The sequence below is a fragment of the Lissotriton vulgaris genome, chromosome 4_1, assembly GCF_964263255.1.
Source record: "Lissotriton vulgaris chromosome 4_1, aLisVul1.2, whole genome shotgun sequence".
Taxonomy (NCBI): domain Eukaryota; kingdom Metazoa; phylum Chordata; class Amphibia; order Caudata; family Salamandridae; genus Lissotriton; species Lissotriton vulgaris.
In genome coordinates this window covers 652,881,515-652,894,326 of record NC_141691.1, presented here as the reverse complement: position 1 = coordinate 652,894,326, position 12,812 = coordinate 652,881,515, and the positions used below count along the sequence as shown (strand labels likewise).

The following is a 12,812-nucleotide window of genomic DNA, read 5'->3' as shown; positions in this document are numbered from 1 at the left end:
AAGCAATATTATTTTCGCAAAATATCTTTTTCCCTATGTCCAGTAGATTAATTAACCTATAATTTTGTGGTGCGTTCATATTACCCTTTTTATGCACGGGTCTTATTACTGCCCCTTTCCAGTTTTTAGGTATTTTACCTAAATCAAGGATATACCAACAAAAAGAGAGATAGGGAGAGTTATGGAACACTCCTATTCCCCGGTTAAGTCTATTTAAACAACAAAAGAGTGTCCTCTGGTGTTTGAGAAACCACAAACAGGAGCAGAAGAGCAAAAAACTGGCCTCACTTGGATCAGTTAAGAAAGCCCTCACTCACCACCTAGTGGTGACATGCTTCATCATTGGCCCCACTAAAGAGGCCGAGTGCCTCTTCAGTGTGCTTCGCCGCCAGATTTACTGCGGAGCAGGTTTTGTGATTTCGGGCGAGCAGTGAAAGTAAATTATTTTGTGGTGAAGGGATTTAAAAAAATGTCTTAAGTGTATCCAAAAATTATTTAATATCAGATCACTAGGACATACATTTAAAATTAGGTGCAGGAAAGTAGTCCACAATTAATTGTGTGGTTATTTCCAAAATTAGTTATTTGTCAGTCAACATTTTTTTGCCTTTGAAACGGTGTAAAGTTACCAGGCATTCATCAGGACTAAAAAGGTGTCCTAAATCCTGGCGGTATGGGCACGCTAAGACCCACCCTTACCTAGGGACGTGAAAAGTGAAAATGGTGAAAAAAAGTACAAAAAGGAAGAGAATTCTCTTCCCAGTTACTACTGGTTTAGGATTCTTCAGCACTTATATGGTGTGTTCATGGCACACCATGGGTCACGGGAGGGGGGTGGTAGCGTAATTGGCACACCGCCCTGGACGCTAGGCACCCTCTGTATACCTGCGATACCCTCAGAACGTCGGGGTCTGGTCTGAGGGTATCGCAGGTATACAGAGGGTGCCTAGCGTCGAGGGCGGTGTGCCAATTACGCTACCAACCCCTCCAGTGACCCATGGTATACCATGAACACACCATATAAGTGCTGAAGCCTCCTAAACCAGGAGTAACTTGGAACAGAATTCTTTTCCTTTTTGCACTTTTTTTCACCATTTTCACTTTTCACGTCCCTAGGTAAGGGTGGGCCTTAGCGTGCCCATACCGCCAGGGTTTAGTACACCTTTTTAGTCCTGATGAATGCCTGGTAACTTTACACTGTTTCAAAGGCAGAACCATGTTGACTGACAAATAACTAACTTTGGAAATAACCACACAATTAATTGTGGACTACTTTCCTACACCTAATTTTGAATGTATGTCCTAGTGATCTAATAATAAATAATTTTTTGATACACTTAAGACATTTTTTTAAATCCCCTCACCACAAAATAATTTACTTTCACTGCACGCCCGAAATCACAAAACTTGCTCCGCAGTAAATCTGGCAGCGAAGCACACTAAAGAGGCACTCGGCCTCTTTAGTGGAGCCCAATGATGAAGCATGTCACCACTAGGTGGTGAGTGAGGGCTTTCTTAACTGATCCAAGTGAGGCCAGTTTTTTGTTCTTCTGCTCCTGTTTGTGGTTTCTCAAACACCAGAGGACACTCTTTTGTTGTTTAAATAGACTAAATCAAGGATAGCCAAAAACATGTGGGAGAAAAACTCGCCCACCAATTCAACTCTGTTTTTATTTAAATAGCTGGGAGGTTATCTGGACCTGTTGCTCTGGTTAACTTTAATTTCGCTATTGTATTTTTTACGTTTGTTTCTGTGAAGTCTGCTTTTAATTCTTCCATTACCTCCTCGTTAGTCTTCCTCGCCACATGATTTACATAGTGAGCTTTAGCTCCACAACAGAACCCTCCAAAGCAAAAAGAAACCACCTCCCACCCCCTCCCAACATGGCCGACCAGTCCCACCTGACCTCTATAAGAGGCGGGCCGGCCCAACCAATCAGCCTGTTTTTTTTGTTCTGCACGATTCTCTCCAGAGCACTGTTCAGGTAAGATGGGCCGGCGTGAGCTGGCCCTGGGGGTTTAGGGTGTGGACCTGCTCTAGCGGTCTCTGGTGCCTTATGCCTAAAAATTCCCCCCCCCTCTTCCTTCCCCCGGTCCTGTGGGGCCGGTTAGGTGCTGCTGTAGCGTGCCATGGGTCTACAGGGGGGGGGGGGCGGCCGGGAGGGTGGTGTTGTTGTACATGCCTGTGTCCCCCCCGGTCGTTACTGAGGGGCCCGAGCCTTTGAATGGGCTTGTGGGTACTGCGCATTCTCCTGTAGGTAGTCATGCTGGTGTGTGTCACTCCCCTCCGGTAGGGGTGTTTCCTGTATGCCTGGGAAATGTTCGAAAAGTGAATGTTTTAAACACTCCACAATGGCGCTCTGACTACATGCATGTGCCTCGGTACGTGTGTTGCGCAAGGTTTTACACCCTCAGGCAGCAGTTGGCGCTGTGACACTGCCTGCGTGTGTGATTCCACTGCTCCCCGAGTTGGGGTCATGGATATACATGACCCAGGTTCGAGTCCGATGTGGGTCTCGCATTTCTATTTTATATGGGGGGAGAGGATTTGGCATTTTGGTCAAAGCCAGTCGAATTCGGAGCTAGTGAGCCGGGTTCAAGTCTCGGCGTCTCTGGCTCGGCATTCGGGGAAGCTGTGCTGAGCACCGTATACCTCTGTTGCATTGTAAGAGACACCGTGCTGGAGCCTTGCAGTTCAGCGGCGCTTCGGCGGGGCACCGCGCTGTTTGTTGTGAGGCCGCTTGGCCGGCGTCGGGCCATGGGTCTACGTCATGGAAGCGAGGCACGAGAGCAGAAATGCTTCTCTTGTCCTCGCCACGAGCAGACACTTGTAACTTAACAAACGGTCTGTTGGACAGAGGCTTAAGCGGACTCGGTCCTACCTTTTTCTCGGCGGGTCCTCGGGGTCGGCGATCCGGACCGGGGGCCCCCCTCCTGCGAAACGCTGGTCGCGGCCGAGTCGCCCGGCTGCCTCCCTTCAAGGAGGTGGCTGCCCTACGGGCCGCGGCGGTTTGCCGCGCTATGATTGGTTCCGGGCGCCTCCCACCTCTCGGGGGCGGGCCCAGAGTACTTGTAGTGGTGCACTTCGGCACGCAATTGCTGCTGACGTGAATACTCGAGTAATTGCGAGTACTGTGCACCGGGGAACCATTTCATTTTTAATGTGCTCCGCGTTCATGTGCCTTCAGTGCACGTCGTGTGGTGCTGGTGAAGGTACGGACGGTCCGCACGGGATGGAGATGTGTGGCTCATGGTTGGAGCGGCAGACCCTGAGGCAGAGGTCTAGCCTGGGACCAGGGTTCAATTCCCAGCCTCGGCGGGTCTTGGGTCCCAAAATTCCACAGACCTGAGAATTCTCGCCTTGGTGCCTATTCCAATCATGGAGTCCCACTCTGCATCTCTGGGCAATAGCTTGCTTAATTTCCACAAGGGCCCCCACAACGAATCCTGCCTTTGCTGTGGCCCTGTATGGCCGGGCTGTTGACATACAACACGAAGTGAAGGGGTAGTGTGTATCCCTTCTTCGTGCAGCCGTAGGGCCTGTGAGGTTGCCTCATGTACAGGGTGCTGGTGCTTATCTGGCGCGCTCTGAGGGGGCACGGTGCGACATGGGGACAGTCCCCCTTTGTCCGTGTTCCCTTTTTCTGGCGCCCTGGGGGACTCGCCCTGGGCCGTCGGGTTGAGCCGGTCGCGAGTGTTCCACTCGTGTTGTCCCGTTCTGCGGCTGTGGAGATGCGAATCAGACCCTGGTGCAACGGGGTTCGATTCACCACCTCGGCGGGTCGTGGACTCGTTATCCCAGGGTTCAGTTATTGCCTCTGGGCATGGCACTCCTCCTTGGGCCTCAGGGAGTGGGCCGGGTTGGGTCTTTCGGCTGGTGACTCAGTGGTTTGATGCGTCTACTGCTGGGGCTAGTGTTGGCCTCGTGGTCGCAGGTTCACATTCCGACGGGCCCACTCGGCCTTTCGGCCATCAGGGGTCAGTGAGATTCTTTCCATTGAGTTGGGTTACAACTGACATCTGTTATTCAGCGCCTCGATTCCCGTAGGGGTGAATGGGCACCTTACTAGTACAGGTGTTTTGTTATGAAACAGCGGCTTTCGTGCTTCGGCCGCTCCCTGTCTCATCCTTGGAGACTGACTTTCAGCCCTCTCACTCCAGGGGGTCCCCTGGGGGGGAGGGGGGGGGCGGTTGCCTCCGTTGCATACCATACTGGGACGTGGCTGTCCCGGTTCTCGGGCTCTTCGGGCTTGCGGTCCGGTCTAGCGGATTTTCCGCGGGGGAAATGATTCGATCCCCGGCACCGGAGGCAGGTTAGCCCTGCTCCATTTGACTCTGGACGATAGCTTGCTTGTTCTTCCCGTAGGCTCCCAGTGCAGGTATGCCTTCGGGTAGCTGAGCGCTTTGCATCCACTGGAATTCCATTGGTACCCACCGTCTCGGCGGATTGGGGTCCCCACTCCTCCCGTTGTCTCTCCTGTAGGTTTTTCTGGGACCATGGATTGGCCTGTGGGGCCGGCCTGCGTGTGGGGGTCCCCGCTCTCGGTTGCGGGTGCTTCCATTGGGCTTACCTTCGGGCCCGAACGGGGGGGGGGAGCTGTGCTCCTGGCCCGCCTGGTGGATCTTATTCGCCGGGTGTGGGTCTTGGGGTTCCCTGTCTGGCCGTGTGCTTCCTCACGCCCTCGTTTTTGTCCCCCCCCCATGGGAATGAGGCTTCACATCTGGCGGTGTCTCTCATCCGTCGGCTTCCTGGCCTAGGTCCGGTGGTCCCTTCGGTCCTCGTCTCGGGCTTGTCCTCCTTCGGGGGGGCGTGTGCCTGGTCCCGATGCTTCCCTCTGGTTCTTTCAGGGGGGGGGGCGTCCTTTGGCGCCGGGTCCTTTGGAGGTCGTTGGGTTCTCCCGCGGCCGCTCAGCACCTCGTGCTTCGGGGGTTGCTGGATGTCTTCCTGGCCGGCCGTCTTTTTGGCTGTGCTCGCTTCGGCAGCACTTTTACTAGACTTGGTTGAGGTGACTGGCTTGGCCCCTGCACGTTTTCGTGTGGCATTCCATTTGCCGGTGCTTGGGTCCCCGGGTCTTGGTCGGGTTGGGCGCCCTGGTGGGGGTGTCACCGGTCCTGGCCCTTCGGGCTGTCTTCACCCGGGGTCCGACGGAGTCGGGTCTGGCCTTCGTTGCATGGTCTCGCCCTGCCCCGGTGGTGTTTCGACGCCTAGGGCCTCGGCTCGGTCTGCCTCCGAGATCTCTGTTCACGGAGGGGGGCTCAGCCCTCCGGCCCGGGTTCTACTCCTCCTTCCGGGTCCTTGTTACCTGTCTTTCGCGTGGCCTTTCGGTCTGCTGGACGAATCTCCCCCGTGCCCTCTGAGATCGCGGTTCCTCGGCAGGAGGCGCTTGGGCAGGGCCGGGGTGCTCATGGGCGCTCGGCTCGGCGGCGCATGGCCTTGTTTTGGAACGTTGCAGTGGTGTGGTGCCTGGCACCCGTGCGTGGTTGCCACGCAAGTCGTGGTGCGTTCCTGTTTTTGGTTCCCGGCGGGGTCCACCACCCCGGGTTCCCTCTCCTTTGGCCGTGCCGGCGATTCGAGCCTCCTGGCTGATCCCGGATCTTCCCGTACAGGGTTGGGTCCCCCGCTCTCGGCGTCGGTGTTGAGCCGGCTCTTGTCGGCTGGCCTGCCTCCTTGTGCAGGCCTGGTTCTGGAGCGGAGGACGCTGCTGGCTCGGGGGTTGTGGCTTTGCTGCTGGGTTCCCGCAGGCATTCCAGTGCTCGCTTCGGCAGCACGTATACATATTTGGAAGGATACAGAGTAACGGCTCCTGCGCAAGGAGGACACACAAGATTCGTGGAGCGTTCCATGTTAGTGGTGATGTGTAGCTCAGGGGTTGGAGGCGGCAGTCCCGGTAGCTGAGATTGGTCCTGGACCAGGGTTCAATTCCCCGCCTCGGTGGGTCTTGGGCTTACGTACTTCCATGGACTCGAGAATTCTCATGCCGGTGCCTACTCGTCGCACGTGTTCACTCTGCAACTCTGGGCAAATGCTTATTCTCCACTAGGGCCCCTTGCGGCGGGAGGCCTGACTCTCGCCTTGTATCCTGCTGGGGTTATCTCACAGGGGAATTCCAGGTCGGGTTCCCGAGGCACGCGCCTGGATGCCTATGGGTGATACGTGCGCTATGTACATCGCAATACATTGGCATGATCCCTCTCTCGTTCTACGAGCTCTTCGGGGTCCGCCCTTTTGGGCCCCGGCCCTCGGTGGCTCTGCGGTTCCTCGCCTTTCAGGTGGTTTTCCCTGGTGGCGATGGTGTCTGCGGGGCGGAGGGGCGTGCGGGGGTCGTTCCTCCGCTCCCCGCCCTTCTTGCGGGTTTTGCCGGACGGGGTTGCTCCTCCGGCATGTCCCCCGTGTCCTTCCCGGGGTCCCTTCCCTGGGGCCTCGGACTCAGGTGGTATCTTTACCGCTTTTTCCGACCAACGTGGTTCCTCCCTTGTCCGGACTGGTTGTTCGGCGTGCTGTTTTGGCTTCTCTTAGCCGCACGTTTTTCCTTTCCCGGTGGGATGACCTGTGTTATGCCTTTTGGGCCCGTTTCGTTCGGGCCGCTAGCCCTCGTTCCTCCTTGGTTCGCGGGCTTACACAGGCTGGCATCCTTCCCTACGCTTCGCTGGGTTCGGTGGATCCGGCGGGGGCCCAGGGTCGGTCTGCGAGGTGTGGCTCTGTTCCCTGGGCCCCCTTAGTGGGTGTCTCCTCTGTGGAGTATTGGTCTGACTTCGGCGTGGTCATCACCCGCCTGGTACGTGGGTCTCTAGCAGTCCCGGGGGGACTTCGCTGGGGCCGTTCTGAGTGCTGGAGCTGCGACTCCTGGTTGGCCTCCTTTTCCTGGAGGTCTTGATTTCAGGTTTCCTGTGGTCCCTGTTTTCTTTTCAGTTGTTTACATCAACCTTGTGTTGGTTTCTCTGCATCACCGTGTGGTGTTGTTGTTATGGTGGTCAATGAAGCCTTGTTGGCTTGGGTATTTGCTCACTATGTAAATCATGTGGCGAGGAAGACTAACGAGGAGGTAATGCCCCGGTTACTTACCGGTAATCTTCATTACTCCGAGTATAGTCTTCCTCGCCACATGAGTTCCCTCCCCCCCTCCCTGTCTGGCTATCGGCTTCATTGTTTGCTTGGTAGATCAGGCTGATTGGTTGGGCCGGCCCGCCTCTTATAGAGGTCAGGTGGGACTGGTCGGCCATGTTGGGAGGGGGTGGGAGGTGGTTTCTTTTTGCTTTGGAGGGTTCTGTTGTGGAGCTAAAGCTCACTATGTAAATCATGTGGCGAGGAAGACTATACTCGGAGTAATGAAGATTACCGGTAAGTAACCGGGGCATTAACCCTTGACAGGGCTGAGGCCCTCCTTCATCAAGTTCTCTACGAGGGCCATAGAGTTCCTTCAGATATTTCTCCCATGCAGCCTCTTCTACTACACAGTTAATTGCCCCCACCATGTGGTTGGCACCAGCTTGTACCAGCTTCCAGAAGTATTGTGTATTCTTCGTTTCAATAGCTTCCAGAAGATTTTCCCAGCATGTATCCTTATACATTCTTTTTGCCTTGGTATTTAGCTTTTTATATTCTCTTTTCAGTTTTTTACCATATGATTGTCTAGTCCCATCATGTTTTGCATTAAGTCTTTCCTTATCTCTCTTTTTTTCTTTAGGCATTCTATAGAAAACCATTTATGTTGTCTTACTGTTAATGGATATTTGTTTATGTTATCTTTTATTAGTTCAATTCTTAGGCATTGCACCACTTGCTCTTTTTTTCCTCATATCATTCAAAATTTCGCCCCCCTATAGCTTCCAAAACTACCTTCTGCTGTAGCTTCCCTAATTTTTCTATATATTCAGCCATTAATCTGGTGGTCCCTCTTTTAGGGTACTCGATTTTCTGTGTGATTACTTTATCTCGGGGTGCGGGGAGCCCCCATGCAACTCCAACTGCAGGGGGTTATGATTGCTACCTTCCCTTTGGAATATCTCAAACCTTTTTAAGAGAGAAAAATTCCATGCAAACATGAACATATAGTCTATCGGACAGTTTTGATTGCCTAATTTAAAGGTTTTCTGTGCAGGGATATCCGTTTCTTATCTTCCGTTCAGGCAGAACGAACCCTTAGTCCCTAGATAATTTCCTAACGCAATGTCCTGGCTTGAAGGTTCACAGGCTAGAAAGCGTGCTTGTTTTATTTCATATACCTCCAACATTTCGCTATGCCAGAGATCTTCCTTCTTGGGGACAATTTGTGATTAAAATCCCCCATGATAAAAAATATATCCGACCCATACCTTTCACATAAAAAGTCTAGGTCTTCTTTAAAATACTCCAACTCGGTTCCATATTCCTTGGTGTCCCTCCATTGCATATACACATTTATGACAATTACTTTTTCATATGTTTTGTTTAAAATCAACAAGGATAGCCTACATGCAAGTAGCCATTTACATTTAACATTTAATAATATCACATTCTTTGCAGCTTTTGTAGACAGGAGTGTCATAATTCCTCCTGCCGGGCGCCCAAACCTTTTTTTATTGGCTGGTCGGTTGAGCTGGATGAAACCATCAAAACTTGGGGTTTCGTCGCATAGCCAAGTTTCTTGCAGACATAAAATTCCCACATTCTTTGCTAACTGGTTTATAACTTCTTGTTTTGTTATCTCTCGAAGGCCATTTATATTCCATGATATGCACTTAATGCTATGCGACACCCCATCATCCTATTCTATCTCACTTAAACCACCATCTTCTTCCATGCCTTCCTTATACCACTGACAGGGGCCTGCAGGGCTACTTCTTTGACCCCAGTTAACCCAAGAGTTATCAAGTGCTGAGTTATTCACTACTATATTCAGATTACCTGCACCCCCTTCATTCTCCTCCCATAACCTCACCTGTCTCTTACCGAGCCCTGCATGGCAGTTTAAAAAGCTACTGCATGGATTGATATTTTTCTCTAATTCTTTATCAGGTATTAACCATATGCCTTCCTGCAGTATCTCCCTCTCTGCTTTCCAGATTGCAAATCTTACTAGATCTGAGTAAACTAGCACTCTTGAGATTTTGTTTCCTTGTATGTTTTCTATAAATCCCACCTGTCTCAGGTCTTTTGTTCCAATACACCTCAGGCTTGGACATTTTGAGAATGAGTATAAGAGTTGGGATCTATTTAAAGGTACAACCTTTCTTTGTTTTTTTCCCCTTTTTTACTAGTTGGGCGGGTTCGAAGTAGAGCCACCTATTACATCCTGTTTCCATTTCTATCTTAGGGGATTCTATACCTGACCACGCGGTGTTCTTCCATCCTATCCCACCTTGTTTGCTTTTTACTTCTATTTTCCCTTGCCGCTGGGCTGCTTTATCTTGATTTTGGTTCTTCTGTTTTTGTATATTATAGCCTGATTTACTTGGTTTTAAAACAGGTTTTAATTTTAGAAGCTCTTTACTTGGTTCCTTGCTAACACCTTCCTTTACTTGAGTATTTAGGCCCTTTCTCTCATTCACTTCTCTCGTGTACTTAAGGGGAGACAGTTTCCGTGGAGTTATTAAGTTAGATTCTTCCACCTTTTCCCTTTTCCCTACTTTTCTTTCCTCTTTCTATATAACTCTTTTTTGTAGACCCCTCAGCCTCAGGAGACTGTATCTCAAATTGTCTCCTCTTCTTTTTATCAGCATTGGGCATTTGGATACATACACATTATGTGGGGTTTCTATTATCTCTGTACCCCCATTCTTTTCTGTCAACTCTGTGTCTAAAACAGGCCTCATCATAGATGGCATTTGCCCCCTGATTCCTTGCAATTCCCCTTCAATCTTTTGTAAATATACCTTTTGTGTTTTGAACACCCCATTATTTAACATTGTGACTTCTAATATCCCCTGAAGGGTTTTTTGAAACATCAAAAGTAAGTCCATCATTGAGGAAGAGGGAGTTGCAGGGATGTCAAGGTCCTGTAAGCTGTTTCTCTCAGAATTATCTCTTCTCTCAGTTCTCGCTGTCTGCTGGTGCATTTGGATTACATTCGTTTGTGGCCATAGCGCTTTTGGGACCGATACATCCCCCAATCAGATCTCGCCCCTTCACTGTCAATCTTCGTTAAGCCAGATACTTCCAAATCCTACACCTGCAGTGAGAACAACTTGGGTGACAAAGACAGCCTCTGTCCTGTTGTTAATTCATTTTGACTGAAAAGGGAATGATTTATCAATTGTGATGCCTCCAATAATTCTTTGCAGAGTTCTACTGAAACGTTCTCATTCTGATGCACTGCTAAACCTTCCATAGGCTTAGTAGATGAAACTACTTTTTTGCAGTGTTTGCCTAGAAAGTTCTTTATTAATTTGGAGGCTGATGTACTTCCTTTATTATCTTGCATAGCTTCTTTTGTGGCTTTATTAACATTTTTATTTTTTCTCCTTTGAGCTACTTCTTTTGCCCCGTCTTTGTGGCTTTCCAGACTCTCCTGGCTCTCTTCTAGGGTTCTACTCTCCATAGAAGGCTCTCTCCTCACAGATCTTTGCTCTATGGGCTCCTTACATTATTTCTTTTTCCTTTTTGGTGTCATTAGTCTTTTATAAGAGGTATATCCAAGATGTAGACAGTAGACAGTAGACTTGTTCGCTGGAAAGCTCCAATGTATGGCACCTTACTCAATCTTAATTAGTAAAAATACTGTTTTTTTTTAAATATTAAAACTCTACAAACATACACACACTTACCTCTGCTGTGCCTTTGACCCACCGTGCCTACCGTGCCTGCCACTTGTGCTTCTTTCTAGTGTACTGTTTCCTGGTTAGTATGCTGGGAGCCTCCTCACCTTCCTTTCTGGCTTCGTGGGCAGAGGCAATTAGCAATGCAGCACCTTATTCAAGAGTTCCTTTGCCGCTTTACTTCCTCCTTCCTTCCCGCTGCCCGGGAGTTCCCGGGGCTGTCTGGGCCGCCTTCTCCTGTTCCTGCTCCCCCGCAGTTTTTGTGACACAGGAGATTACCGGCAGACTCTAATTAGCACTCCAAGGATCCTGAGTGCCTGCCAAGTCCACCGGTTCGGTATTGCACTTCTACTACGGCATGATGCAGCCGTGTCCTTCGTCCGAAGGCTCCAGGGGGCGGTGCTTTGTTAGGCGTTGCTGCGTCGTGGCGTGGCAAGGCGTTCTTGGCAGCGTAGTCAGCGGGGTGGAAAGCAACAGCAGAGCAAGGGTGCAAAGGTCAACTCGTTAGTCATCAACAATATATCATATTTAAAGGTAACAAAATATACAACCAGCAAGACACTTTATAATTCACAATAAATGCTATTTTAATTAAATATATTTACAAATACCTGATGGTGATTAGCCCTATATAAACATGTTGACATTTAAAATTTCCTTAATTTAAGCACATGATGCACTAACTGTATTAAAAACCAACATTACATGAAAATGCACCAGAGAATAGCAGCTTCAGTGCGAGTTTAAGAGGGTTTTAAGAGGGTTTTATGTCCCAGTGGCTCTGAATAGGAGGCCAGCAAACTAGCCCTTGGAGTCACTTCTGGTGGTCCTGGGTGCAGGGCTTGATGCACAGCTCAATAGCAAGGCTGGCATTTTCTTGTCTGTGAATGATCAAAATGAAGTGCTTTTGGAGGTCTCATCAGACGAATTAAAGTTGATAAAAGAGCTACTGAAAAATAGGAAAATCTACAGGCCCTAAAGGTTTATGAGTAGAATTATAGAAACCAGTTTTGTAATAAATATTAGAGCCATTTGCATAACTTACCTACACACAGTCTTTAGAGGAGGCCAGGTCCTGACATCTTGTTTGCAAGCCATCATCCTCTTAATTTGTAAACCAGTCAAGGATCAGTGTCTATGTTTATCTTACATCCCAATTTTGTGGCTTAGTGTTTGATAGTAGGTCATTTGTTAACTTATTGCCAGCCAGCAACAAAACATAGTCAGAAGCTGTATGCACATAGATCCGTACAGTTTCCTTTTAGGTCAATCACTTCATAATATGACTGCCATTTGTCTTCATGTATTGATGTCTTCCCATAATGGTTATCTTGTTGGAAGCAGAGAAAGTCTTTTGTTCAGTTCAATAGGATTACTTAAAGGCACTACTTGATCATTTTGGGTCCTGACTAGTATGGTAAATTCGATTACAAACATTCTGTATTATTCTCTAAGCATCATTGATTAATGATAGGCAACATAATAGGCCTTTTAGCATTACACAATTTATACGAAAATGCTGCCCCTTTTCTCCTCTTCATTTTACCATTTCTATGGAGCATCAAGCCTTAGTGTCAATATGGTATATTGAAATTGCAATTATGAGGTTAAGAGTACTCTACAGACCTTTGGTGTATTTCTGTGTTGTAAAAGTTATATTTTCAAAACTGAAATTATGGTAAGGAATGATCAGCAAAAGATGAAAAATGGGATTAACAACATGTGAAAGATTTTTGGAGTTTTACTTGTGGTCTAGTGGGTAAAGTCTCAGACTTTCATAATGAATGTCAAAGGTTACAATTCCTGCTAGTACAGTGGTTTAATTGGTGATTGAATGTATCTTTCTTTGATCACTCCCATTGGCAAAGGACATCTCTTTCAACTTTTTATCCTTTCACACATATGGAGATTTGTATTGATGGCATTTTTATAACAAATTTGTTTAATTTTGTGCACTACTAGTATCAGAAATGCATTAGACTAGTAGTGTGTTCCTTATGCTCTACATGTATAAAGTATACTTGCTTTGAATGAATAATGTATTCATCTGGCCTATTCCTGCATGTGGATCAACTGAT

At 48.8% G+C, this 12,812-nt stretch overlaps 1 pseudogene; it reads left to right on the top strand.

The window, feature by feature from the left end:
- Positions 1–5,750: 5,750 nt before the first annotated feature.
- Positions 5,751–5,850, top strand: LOC147722383 (U6 spliceosomal RNA; annotated as a pseudogene).
- Positions 5,851–12,812: the final 6,962 nt, after the last annotated feature.